General features: G+C 40.0%; 1 protein-coding gene across 3 annotated transcripts in view; it reads left to right on the forward strand.

Moving 5' to 3' along the window:
* Positions 1-14,448, forward strand: part of csmd2 (CUB and Sushi multiple domains 2) — a 264,554-nt gene that overhangs the window by 107,130 nt on the left and 142,976 nt on the right. The window lies entirely within an intron of this gene.

The raw sequence follows: 14,448 nt of genomic DNA on the forward strand, positions 1-14,448 counted from the left end.
ACAAATATTACAGTATACATATATGCATTTCATTATCATATTTTTGCGTGCATTTTGCATAAAGCCCTTATGTTTACCTCTACAAAGTACCTCTAATGTGTGGTCAAGTGTTTTGCATTTATCTCTGAGTGGGTAATTCATCTTTGAAAAAAGGAGTGGCAGTGAAAGGCAACTCTAATGCTGACTTTGCATCATTTTTTTGCTTAAAGCCCTGCCAGGCTGGAAATTACACAACTTTCCTCAGTTGAACTGCAATTGCAGTCGTTTTTCCCCAAGGCAGCATTTATTTTTGTCATGAGAAAGGTGAAGATGGATAATGTAAACAACTAAATGACATGTCCCAGAAAATATTGCTGATAGGCAGAGTGACCCATGGTCAAGGTTTTGCGTCTTAATTCTGTGCAGGCAAGTACTGTTCACTCACACAAAGCTATATTTAACCAGTTAAGAACAGCAAAAAAAACTGTAATAGAGCCAGTACTCACTCACTGCATAATGTTATACATGCAGTAATCGTTTATGCTTATTGTTCTGTTTTTGTTCCACATATCTGTGCTCATAATATAAAAAGACATGAAAGTAAATGCTTTTTATAGCTTAGTTGTACAACATAGCTCTTCATATTTACACGCTATGTGAGAACACTGACAAAGAGTAATGGTATTTCGATATGACTAACTGTGGCTCTGTTGCATTAGATGTCACACACACTCATTCACTCATACACATCTACAGTATATAATGTGTACTGTTACATTTCCTTGTATTCCGTTTTGTATATAAAAACTCAGCTAGTTAATGGGTGCTTCTATCATCTGTATTATAAAACACACCTGCAGTGAGCAAAGGCAATGGATATATCATGGCTAAGTTGGGTGGGGCGGGGGGGTGAAAGGTCAGCGCTGACTCAGGAAGAAAGCAGATGGAGAGACCTCTTTTAATTGGATGGTGGTTTTACGACAAATCGGTCACGGTCAGGGGTGATGTATAAAAGATAGCTCTTCTCTTCTGCTTCAAGGTGTTTTCCATCCTTTCTCTTCCCACTTTACCTGATTGATGACTTTAATATTTATCTGCGATCTCCTCTTAACATTGGGCAGGGCGATAAAAGAAAATAAAGCAGAAACACATGAAATAGATTCATACCTTTAAAGCTGAATAAAATATATAACCATAAAAGACTATATGAGTGCATCTTATCTCTCTTGAATGGTTTTAGACAGGAAGACCAATAAAGGCTAATGGAAGAAGAGATCAGGCTCTATCAGCTAAGGTGAATCTCCGTTCTCTGCTGTATAATGGAAGAGAACTTGGCCCACTTCCACTTTGCCAAGATAACTTAAAGGCTTAATTCTACCTGGCCTGTTTGAAGTTTAGTGTAACATGTGGAAGGAGGATCAAAGATTGCTTTGAACAGATTGAGGGCAAAACACACTCGCAAGCCCAAATTTAGCCGATGTGATGTGTGAGTGGGTAGTCATCACTTTGTGTGTAAATATCATTTGTGTAATGATATTAAATGATAATTAATCCACTGTGATAAATTACTGTTTTGCTACATTCACTGAACATCTGGACTTTTGTGTCTCCACATATCCCTCTTATGTGTGTGCATGTTTGTTTGTAGATTAGACCCGGTGTGCGAGAACACCTGCCTGCATTTTGGTATGAATCTGTGTACACACCTTACTAAGTTTTCTGAGCTTCTTAAAGCAACACTAGGTAACTTTTTCCGCTTCGGTCCCCCTACAGGTTGGAAGCGGAATTGCCCATTACATTACATTATGCAAGTTTGCCAGATCGGGTAACGGATCTGTAGGTCAAATGAGCTGGACAATGTAATGTAATGGACAATTCCGCTTCCAGTAGGGGGACTGAAGTGGGAAAAGTTACCTAGTGTTGCTTTAAGATATCCCCATCAACTGCTTTAAGAGGCTGTCATCAAAGCTCACATCTCAGTCACCTGCCAGCCCACAACAAATGTTCAAATACTTTAATTTTACCATCCCTCTCTCGGCAGGGCCAGCCATCTGGATTTGGGATTGGCACTTTGTGTTAGGCCACCTGTCTGATTAAACTTCAACAGTCTGTCCCCCAACTGTCTGCATGCGTATGTACTTCTTACCGTAAATCGTTTTCAGCCACTAAATGTAGGACAGAACAGGCACACTGTTCGCTGCTATTTCATTTCTCATCCTCGTCTTTCCTTTCTTCTAATTCTTGTGTTTGAGAAAGACGGAGCAAATAATACTGAATGTGGCATCCAATTGCATTGTATATTGTCTCAAAAGTAGAAATGTAGCAGTGGACTAAGACAGAGGGAGGGATTACAGGAAGCGATGACAAAAAAAAGAGAGAACAAACGCTAATCTCTAAAAAATAAACTGTGAAATCCAGACAAAAGGCCAGTGAACAGAGCAGTAGAATAAAGGCCCTCTTTCTTTTTTTGCATCCCATACTTCAGTTCATGCATTGGGAAGAATCTTTGAATGGGTTCACAATAGAATGGCTTTGTCAGCGACCCTCAAACTAATTTAAAAGAAAACAAGTACATGGAGCTCTTGGGGGAAAAAAATCCTGAGGGTGGACAACAGGAGGGATAATGCAGAAGAAGAGGCACTGGAAAGAGAGGTTGTGGTTACGTTTTGGCAGCTCTTGGTGCCTGGGTGACTCATTCCCTACGTGTTCTGGAAGCTACTCATCTCTTGCCTGTTTCTTCCTCCCACCATAAAGCCATCTTTTTTCGCACATTTGCCATCCACCCAGATGGAAATGTCAGAGTTCGTATCTATCCTCACAGCCTCAGTGAGATGCTACATGATTAGGACATTTTGATAAACTAACTGAAGTTTTTTGATTTGATTATTTTTTGGGCTTTAATGGAAAGAACAGCTGTAGACAGGAAAGGGGGAAATCAAACCTGGGCCACTGCAGTAAGGACTGAGCCTTATTACATAGGGTGCACGCTTAACCAGGTGAGCTACCAGGGCACCCATGAAGTTCTCTTCTTTATAGAAAAAAATACACAGAGAAGGAGTATATATGTATCTATGTACTGTAATATGGTCTGACATTGAGGGAGCAATGCCACAAGGGACAGAGGAGTCTGGATGAGATAAAAGAGGGGAGCAACTGGGACACCAGATGTCCATCTGGGGTTCATCCGCTCTCTTTTTCCAGCTTGTCCGAATGGCTCATGACCACATGCAGGAGACAGCCAAAAAGTGGCTGAACTAGGGCTGGGCGATATGGAGAAAATCAAATATCACGATATTTTTGACCAAATACCTCGATATCGATACCGCAACGATATTGTAGTGTTGACTATTGGTGCTTTCACAAAATAGTTACAGAATGAGATTTTTGATAAATAATCATCAGTAATGTGGGTATAATGACTAAGTGGGTAAAGGCAAATAATATAACAGTGACAACAGTCTGGTAAGTTCCGAAAATGACATAACTTTACTGTAATGCAGCCTTTAAAACTTTAAAAATTTCCAGCGCCACAGTATCAGAAATAGGGCAGACGCACAACAGGGTTTCCGCTATGTACACCGCGCACCACCACTCCTTCAGCTGTTTATGAAAAGTCATAAAGTCATAGCGCCGTCTGCTCTACTGAACTCAAGCGAACTGTCATCCGCTCTCTCTCCCCCTAGGGTGAGCAGAGCAACTGGAACAGTGACAGGACGTCATCACTCGCGAAGTTATACCAACCAAATAAACAACAGGGCGAGTACTACTTCACTCAATAAGTGATAAACAGCGACGAAAGCTGCGACATGAAATCCGCACTCACGCCCATGAAATATGACAGCTACAGTTTATTGGAAAATAGCATTGTGGACACTGAAGTTGATGAATTTACTGTTTATCAGACCACAGATGAGACAAGAAGCTAACGTTAGCCACGCTGCTGTGACAGCCCCTCTGCCTCTGTCTCGCTGCTGCAGGAAACTGTGTGTATTCCTCCGACACGCTGTAGTAATGTTACTGATTTAAAACCGTTTTCCAGGTTAGTGGGGGTGCATATCGCTCAAAACCAACATGAAAAATGTAGCTAATAATGTTCACTCAGCGTTTTGTTTTGTTGTTAAAACGTTAAATCAGCCTACGGTACCATCTATTTTCTGGATGGTTTCAAGGTAACGGTCGGTAGCTTACATTAGCAGATAAGTTCCCGCCACCGCTGAAAAAGATTCTAGAGGAAACACTGTATAGGAAGCAATTAAACTTTTACTGGCTGTTAGCATCATGCTGACATCAAAACTGAAGTGATTGATAATTAGATTTTCCATCTGAAAGACCCTAACATGAAGAGTTGACTTTTATCAGCTCAGTTTATACTCGGATCCTGCCTCAACTATACTGTAGATTGAATTCGCTCATGCATTGTGACTTTGTTACAAGATCAACACAGACATTGAGATTGTGATGACATGTGCTGTCTGTGTTGAAAGATCATCCTAGAAAGAAGGCTTTTACTTCACAGAACTTGGCTTTGACACCTAACTGTATTCTGTCCATTGGCTCAATTCCCGAGTGTGACCCAGCCAAAAAACTGCAAAGGAGTGAGACGAGTGGTTATTTCATACAGTATGTGGAAAAATCATCGGTCAGAAATGCATGCTATTAACTACTTTGACCCAATCCAGCTCAGAGGTTGAGGTTTCTGTATAGCCAGCGTGTGTATGCTACATGGCTATGATTTTAGGATTCTGAGGTGTTACAATGTTGCAAATCTAAAATTTTCTAAAAACTGTCTGCATGCACAATTGCAACCACAAGCCTATAGCAGAAACATTTTATACAAGTATGATCACCTAATTTTATACATTTGGTGACAAGAGGCATAATCATGATGCTGGAGCAGTACAGCACATCTGGAAAAGAGGCTGAGAAGGATGAACTCAAATCAAATCAACTCCTCTCATCCGGTTTAAAAGCAATAGACAGTTTCCTAATGGGCTGGAAGAAGCCGACTTCTCTGACAAGAAAATTGATTTTATCCTCAGAAAGCAGAGTTGCAAGGCAGAAATATACACCTCAAATGTGCCTCCAAGAGCAGATAATGTCCCTTTTTTAAGTTGGATTTACATTCCTGGACACACTGAAAATCCTGGCCATGGGTAATGATACAGAAGACAGATTACAACTACATTACCTAGCCTTGTAATAAAATGTTTTTCATTTTAAGTGTTTGTTACACGTGACCTGTGTTCAGTAATGAACAGTGCATCCCTCACATCAGGCTACAAAATGAGCATTTACATCCCCTCTCCTATTTGAGTTTCAGGGATTTAATCAACTAAAAGGGGAAGAACATTATACAGACTAGTGTGGATAACATTATTGTTAAGAAAAAGGCATCCAATCAGACTCTGCCTTAATTGCATATTAAAATGTACATTGATAATCATTTAAATGTGCCTTGGATTTTTATATTATTATAAATGATGCTTTGACGCACAATTCTGCATACATGAAAAGTGTCTTACATCTTTTTGGAGAGGTCACTTTCTACCATTGAAAGCCACATAAATTGCACTATCTGTGCTTTCCTTTGTGAATAATGCTATGGGTCCATGTTTGTGCTATCTACAAGTTAGCGCTGGCACAAAATAGAGTTTTAGTCGTTTGGGTTATTTATTTCGCTTCAGGCAGCCTCTTCACAGTCCATCTGAAAAGCAGTGCATTGGGAATTGAGTAAGGAATCACAGATAAATAACATTAGTAAAAGATAAGCAGACGATTGCAGTAGATGTAAGCGCTAAGCAAGTAGTTGTATATTGGAGTGGATGATTTAGAGTAAAGCTAAAGTGTGTGGAATGGATAGTAGCCACTAAATCCAAAAATGATGTACAGACCTGGTGGATTTTTTCCCCAAGCACTTTGGTGTGGTAAAAATGTCTTTCTATTATTTAATCCTCTGCCAGTTTATTTTCTCACTCTTATTCTCTGCTGATTCAATCCAGCTGTTGAGTGAAAAGGGGTCAAATAAAAGAATAACCCGTTGAATTCCTCAAGAAATAGCCTTTTAAAATCAACAAAGATGGATTTTAATGGTGTTATTACTTAGTGTATTTTCCCCACTTGTTAATTAGTTTGCTTTATACTTCATGTCGACCTGTATGTACTGTAGTACCCTTTACGTGGGAGCCTTGGGGCTTATTGTTTAAAAGGGAAAATTCTGACTGTGCACTATTCAGTGCCTTCATTATAAAAAGTGCACGGGAGCAGATTGTGTAGCAACATTGGATTATAAGCCATTTAGTTTTATGAATACCAGTAAGTTGCTTTTACTAATGGCCTCCTGTTAAATCATGCATGCATTTAATGACCACATGAACTTCAAAAATAAAAAAGTGATTGCATGCATATGTTTGGCATTTCCTCAAACCCACAGTAGTCATTTGAGGTAAGCATATGTAAAAGTAGTTCATCAGAATTAAGCTATATTGTACATCAATAAAAGTGAAAACTTTGGAGCCAAAGGAGAAAACAGAAGACAAGAGAAAAATAGTAAACTAAATATTGTCCAATAACATTAAACTAGAAGAAACGCTTCTTAGGTGCTGTATTGTGAATTTATTATTTAAGGTTATCAAAAATACTGATACTCAAACTGTTGTTGTAAAGTACCTTTCTGTCATCTAAAAGTGACTTTTTCTGTACCAGTATTGTGTCCAGGTTGCTTATAAATTCTGTGTGCCTTTTTTTCCCTTTTTGCCGTGGTGTCGAAAGAGGTATCGAACATTATTCTTTCATACTGGTATTGTATCAAGGTTTAAAATTCTGGTATCGTGACAATCTTAATATGATTGTCGATCTGATAAGGACATGGTAGCATCTGACATTAAATTAGTTTTCTGTTGAAACATGTTAACACAGGCACATAATGTCTGTTGGCATGCAATTACTCACATACACAAATACATACAGAGATGCATGCAAAAACCCATAGATGCGTCTCTCCTAGCATAACAATGTAGCTATTTCAGGATGCTAGTATCAAGGGAATACAATGTGCCGGCTGTGGTTGGGGGGGAGTTGACAGTGTTGCCAGGTTCAATATCATTAGCATGGTTTCACCTGTCTCCTCGTATACTGCGTCATCTCTGACTCACTCTGAAAAAACTAACTGCTCATACACACAAACCACAAGGGAGTAGAAAGAGAGAGAGATAGGGAAAAGAAGGGAGAGAGAGAAATTGTCCAGTGAAGCATAGATGTCCATCTTCCACTCACTGATATTGAATCTTCAGTTCTTAATATTATTACAAGTAAAAAGCTTAGCTGCAGGCTAAGATACTTGCTTGGATTGCAACCAAATTTTTTTTTTATTTTATGTTCACATCTGTTCTATCGTTCTGGGGTCTGAGGGTATATTCAGACACACAGATGATTTTTGCAGTTGTTAATTTGAACAAATGTAAGTAAGTTCCATGACTTTGTTTTTATTCAGCACAAGTTCAGCTAACAAAATGTCTAAGAATGTATTTTATGATTGTATTTAAAAAAAATTACCTTTCCCGTTGTGTTGTGACGAAAACAGGTTTCGTCACTTGAGGTACCTTAGGTATGTAAAAAGCACAACAATTTTCATCTGCTCAATTGTTTTAAAGAACTTTAATTTGCAATCATAAAAATGTGTGTCGTTTTGTGACAAAGAGTTTGTGGCGGGAGGGGTAATGGCGCTGTTCACTGATTATGTAGTATTGTGTTCTTGCCAAGAGTCAGATTAGATAATCAATACCACTTTCATGTCTGCTCGGTAAAAGTGAAGATACAGCTAGCAGTCGGTTAGCTTAGCTTAGCTTACTTTATCATAAATACTTGAAACTGGGAAACAACTAGCCTGGCTCTGTCTAAATGTAACAAAATTAACGCTCACTAATTAACATGTCATATATTTTCTGTAGATCTCGTTCATACAAAAAACAAAGTGTAAAAACAAGTTGTGGTTTTACAGGTTAGTTTTTTTGTCACCATGCGGTTGCCAAGAAACCAGCAGAAGCCACCAGCACCATAACTTTTCTATTTACACTTTGTTTCTGTAAGGATTTAACAAATTTTATTTCAATTTCATTGACGCTTCACTCTGCAGTCATTGGCTCTGGTTCTGTGAGTCGTTGTAGCCTATGCTTTGATGTTTAAAGGTGCTGCTAGGTAGGATTGTGAAGATCCAGGACTTAGCCAAAAAATTTGAACATCGACAACTTCTCAGTCCCTCCCCCCTTTCTGCTAAAGCCCAAAACGGTCTCCTAAGCCCCTCCCCCCACAAGGGAGAATGAATGCGTGTGCTTGAGTAGTGATTGACATGCAGTTAGACACCCCCCCTGGACCTGATTGGTGCATCTGATTTTTGCAAATCGCACTACAGGCAGTAGGTGGTGCCAGATTTTTTTTTTTAATTACCTGCTTCATGTAGTTCTACTCAAACATAGTCAGTTTCAGCAAATATGACAGAAAGTTAGTTTTATAAGTCTTACCTACTGCACCTTTTAACAAAAGCTGTGTGCTTCTGAACAGTGGTAAATCATGGCTTTCCAGCTGGGGGAGAAAAGTCTGTTTCAACCTACTAACTGCTTCTCTACTTGGCTTTTCTTCATCACACCGTGATGGTTGCTGTGTATTTCTCACCTCTTTTCTTCTGTGTATATCGCCTCAAGTCTTCTGTAGAAGATAAGTATGATGTCCCAGCAATCGGCCCTAGGATACTATTGCCATTTGTTTATTATTGTGTTTGATAGATCTACAGGGAGGGCTCAATTATCACTGCCGCTTTTTAAGAGTGACCTTGGAAACTCATTTGTTTCTCTCCTGTTAACCACAGATCCAATACCGCCCGCAGACAATTACAACCATTGAGCAGTACACACACATTCTTTCTCAGTTGTGTGATGTGATTGATGGTGTGCATGTGTGTGTATTAGAGTGCGTGTGGGTCTTCCGCAACCTTCCTCGGTGATGATGGCGAAGCATTATGCGAGCTGGGTTTGACATAAATTAAACAATAGAGGAGAAATGAAGAGAATAGCCACTGGTTTGACAATGTCTGCATTTGTCTTCTGCTTCCTCTTAGTCAAACAAGTCATTTGTGCCTGTGTGCCATTTTGTTGAAGGCAAACATTCAATAATATAAGCCATTAGGCTCTGTATGGTTTCCTCATCAGCATTGTTTCACAGTCCATTCAATAGCAGTTTAGTCCTATTGCTTTGCTATCTATAACTTTGCCTACATCCACCTTGACTTTTTGAATAATAATAATAAATCACACTGACACTGGAATCAATTGCAGAACAAGTGGCACTAGATTCTTTACTTCCATGAATTGAGCTGCTTGAGTTTGTTTCTGCCCCGTTTCCCCTGCTTGTCTGTATGCATTTCTGACTGTTATCAAAATATCTCAGGAGTATCTCAAGTTAATTTCACACTTTAAGCAGTGGAAAGGTCATGGTGTAATAAGCAGATTAACTTTTTATGTAGATTCACTCAAGAATAGTTTTGGTGGGTGAATTATTTGGGTCAAGCTCTTAAATTTGGGGTAACTTATTGTGGAGATCTTTTAACTTTGTAACATTTAAAGTTCCCATAACATGTGTTTTATATTATCTTTTGAAATGATAAGGGTGCACAAACTCACAGATTGTAACTGAACCAAATTGAAGCAAAAATAAACTAGCCAGCTAAGTGTAGGTTTGCTTTTTAACTGGAGATTCAGCACTAGCGAATGCAGCACCTCCAACACTAAATGATGGGGGGAAGAAACCCTCCATTAACTGGCCACCGGCTCCAAACCAGCCAGTGTTTGCTCTTAAGTAGATCAGTCGCAAGAACGCAAAGAACTTTACTTTGGTATGTTCTAACCTTCATATATGTTTTTATTATTTCAATCCAATTTGACCATAGAAATGAACTGTCATACGTAGGCCTGTCACGATAACAAATTTTGCTGGACGATAAATTGTCCCAGAAATTTTTGCGATAAACGATAATATTGTCGTTCCAAGACCATTTTCATCTAATATAATGATAATGGCATAATAATGCAGGTACACCTTTTCAAAGACCAATACACTTTTATTTCTAAAGAATATCCACAATATGTCTTTGACCTCCTTTAGTATGTCGTCTTTCATGCTGTTGTACAGTTGTGGAATTGCCGTTTGTGACACGTATGTTCTCCCAGGCAATTCGTACTGGCTGTCAAATGTTTGCGGCACTCCTCGAGTGTTTGTGCGATAGACTACAGACTCTGTACTACATTAACAATTATTTATTAAACACTAAATATTTAAATAATATATAATTAATAAATTAAATCTATCTATATGGCTATCTGCCACATGGGGAGTAAATGTTTGTACCAAAATAGTTCTGTTTTTCAGTCTTCATTTTGGTGAAGGTGCAGCTTCTGCTCCTCTGCAGGTCGGAGCTTCGTGGGGGCGGGCCGACACACACACACACACACACACACACACACACACACACACACACACACACACACACACACACACACACACACAAACACTGGCGCAACTTGACACACTTTCCGCACTCCGTGTCCGCGGGCAGCTGTAGGCTTGTACCGTTAATGTTCTGTGCATTGTCGGACACACGCAGCCACTTTCCTGTCCTTGCGAGACTGACAAGTCCACAGCGGCGTGTATGTCCGAGCCTGTCTCCACCGCCTCCACCTGCAGGTTGTCAACTGTGGTTTGGAATGAAAGGGAGAAAACAGGACGCCGAGTAACACGCCGGATATCACTCATATATATATATATATATATATATATATATATATATATATATATTTTTTTTAACGGTGCCTTAACTGCAAAGTGCTGCGGGAAATCCTGCTCCAACTCTCAACTAGCATTTTCTCTCTCTCCGCCAGGAGTCCCGCCCCCACACAAAGAGCATGCGACTGACAAGATTGTTCACTCCTCGTTATGCTAAGGAACCGAGAGTGGTCCTCCAGTCTCTTTGGTAGGAGAGAGAGAGAGAGAGAGAGAGAGAGAGAGAGAGAGAGAGAGAGAGAGAGAGAGAGAGAGAAAGAAAGAGACAAGGAAAACAAACAAGCATGCAAATGGAAATTATCGCGGCCGGAAAAATTATCGAGCTCATGTCAGCTCAGGCCTAGTCATATGTTTTAGCACAATCAGAACATGTTGCTGAATTAACCTAAAACTGTTCTTCGTCTTTCTCTACACACATCTCTAACAGTTCATTTGACAGACTAAACTATGCTGATGTCCCTGAAAAACCTGACCCATTGTTTGATGTGAATATCATTTCCTAGTCAGGAAATAAAACACTTCTACAGCTTAAGACTTGTGCCGGTGTGGCTACTATACATTTCTCTTTGGTGAAGGAAATTAAACAGCATGGCAGAGTAGTCAATGAGGTTAGTTTTAATTTGCATAGATATTAAAATTGGAAGAGTATATCCTCAATCACTCATATTTTTCTGAGGCATGATTGAGAAGGAAATGTTTGTATGATTATTGGTTATGAATAGCAGGATCATGGTAGGTCATATGGCAGTTGTATTGATAGTTACCTACAAGCTTGAGGTGATTTCTAACAACTGCTGCATTTACACTGTTTATAAAATGAGTGACAAAAGTGCATTTGTAGGAAGCTTCAAGATACAGTACTGTAGTCTTGAGGAAATGTAAAAAAAAAATAAAAATAAATAACAAAAGAATAAGTGAGCCAAGATGAAGGCTGGTGTGTTGTTATTCCCAAAAGGAATTTTCTTTCAATCAGTGTACATATTATATGTTCTGTGAGGGCAGAAAATGAGTTATGGGAGGAGGAAGAAGGAATCCCTCAGAAGATTTAACAAGGCTCTCTGATGGGGCCAGAGGTCTGCGCATGAATAACACATGAGGGCTGAGAGAGGAAGAAGAACAGACATTTTGGATCTGTTGGACCAGGGAGTCCAAGAGAAAAGTTGTCTCTAATGGGTCTGCAGTTTTACTGGCCTTGCAAGGCCTTGTTTTTGTGCTCAGAGCTTCAGTCTGGTGCAGCACAGACCCATGAGACATAACTGCCCTGAACGCCTCTCTTAATACTTTGGCCTCAACTTATAGTGTAAGGTTGATGGTTTTTACTGCCTGGGTGGTTGTTGTTTGAAGAAATGAATGAACAGTGTTGAGAGTTCTATGTTGTTTTGAGCAGGGGGCTCTGGTGGTTCATTTAAACCCCCAGTGTATGTCTGGTCTCGGTTACATCTGAAGGTCAAGGCTACAGCTCCACTGCCGGGGCTTTAATACTGCCATTCTGGACTTAAGGGTCTTCCACACTGATTAGTTTTCACCTCAGAAGGGGGTGTGTGTGTGTGTGTGTGTGTGTGTGTGTGTGTGTGTGTGTGTGTGTGTGTGTGTGTGTGAATTTGAGTGTGTTAGAGAGTGTGACAGGAAGGGAAAGAGAATGTATTGATATCTGTGTACGTGTTTGTAACTGTGAATGTTTGCTAGTGGTGGTGTGCGTACGTGTGGGCATCATGTACATCTGGACAGACTGGCCTAGTGCTATAATTCACATACCCTCATTAAAATGTTGAAAGTTTTGGCTTTAAAGTCACTGTGACCCCCGGTCTGCGGTAAGCACACCAGGACCTGCACACCCAGCACAGCTCTGATTGATCTACCTAAGTAGCTGCAATTAACAGGGACGTTCTTCGTCCCACTACACGCATGCAACCACCCACACATGAACGCATATATGGTCATCTGATGCTGCATCACAATGAATTCATTTAATGAGCAGTGATTTAAAGCGTTTGATCCTAATGTGGCGCTTGTCACCTTTGACACCTAAACTCCGCCCATCACTGATTATGCATAGAGGCATTTGACACCTTTGCCCCTCGAACAGAAAACAGATGACATGAAACGATGAATATAAAGCAGAAAAGAGACCCATTCCTCTGGGAAGCGTTGCTGAATAGCCTGATGACGATGACCTTTGTTCAAAGTCCTGAAAGGCATTAACAATTTAATGAGTCACATCTCATCAGTATGGTAAGTATATCTATGCTAGTGTTACATAAATGGATTTTGTCTTGCCCTGGCGTATTGCTAAGACCCTCAGTCATAATATGACAGTGAAAAGACAAGTCTAAGAAACAAGGATTTGCCAATCTGACTTCAGATACTGTAGGAAATTGGAGGTTGCCTATGAAGTTGTGTACCCATTAAACCATTTAAGGTCTTCTATGAATGTTGATACCGTGCAATGGAAATGGAAGTAAAAGAGCTGAATCAAAGCCTAGCTGTTTCTCAAAAAGATCTGTGTGGTTCACAGCTCAGTCCCCTCAGTCAAGAACACCACTGGCTGCCTCTATCACTTTGTCTTGCCCAAAATACATTTCTTGGACAATCATCAAAAGTCTGACTCAGACTGAGGAGCTTTGGGGCCTGGAAATGGAAACTGATTTAGCGCTGCACTCTCAAGACAATTCCACGTAAAATCTAATATGGTCAGCTACAGACAGAGAGAGAGAGAGAGAGAGCGAGGTGTAAAAAGGAACTATAGAAGTGGCCACAACACCCTTCAGGAGACCTCCATCAGCCAGCTCAGGACTTTTTCTGTTGCTCCCCATGGTCACTTTCACCCTAAAACTTTAATGTTTTCAGCAAAAAAAAGGGGCGGGGCAGTGAAATGGAGCCAGGCAGAGGTGACACTAGGTCAAAATGATATTTATGGTGGTATGTTCTTTCCTTATATTTATTAATCGCCCAATCCGTAATGGCATACCTATCAGTTCCTTATCCTGTGTCATTGCCACAGTTTATCACAATCTTAAGTCAGTCTTTAGATTGCTTGTTTTGTGTTAATGAAAGTTGATTCCAGCTCAAATTGACATTAATTCAAAGGGACATTTTTATTAGTCCCTATGGTGAAAAGGTGAGTAACTGTAACATGTCAGGCTGTTTGCATTAATATCTTGGTGCTGGTGTTTTGAGGCCTTTCTATGTGTGTGTGGGCTGTGGGGATCATTTCCTGTAATTTCTTTTGTGTGAGATTTAGTACCCAGGATTGAGCTGTTTCAGGACCCAGCTATATACTTATAGCCAGAGGTCATTCTGGCACTCTGTCCTAGTAGTACCACTCCAAACACACATGTGCCAGACACTACATGATCCCCTCAATGCTTCATCTTTAAGTGATAAAACATCTCCTGAGGCATGCCGACTCACTTTATCAGTCTTGCACTTGCCGTTGTGAATCAAGGCCAGTGTCGTACAACATGGCTTCACATTTCCGCCTCATTTTCATTATACCATGCAGCCTCCCGGCCACACTGACATAAAGGAACAAGTATTAATCTTATCAGATAAATAATTTAATTATGTCCATGTTTAAAACTATATAGAAAAAAAGAGAGCATGCCAATAAAGACAGAGTATGTGATTGAATTGATGTGGGAC

Source organism: Sander lucioperca, chromosome 16, assembly GCF_008315115.2.
Source record: "Sander lucioperca isolate FBNREF2018 chromosome 16, SLUC_FBN_1.2, whole genome shotgun sequence".
Taxonomy (NCBI): Eukaryota; Metazoa; Chordata; class Actinopteri; order Perciformes; family Percidae; genus Sander; species Sander lucioperca.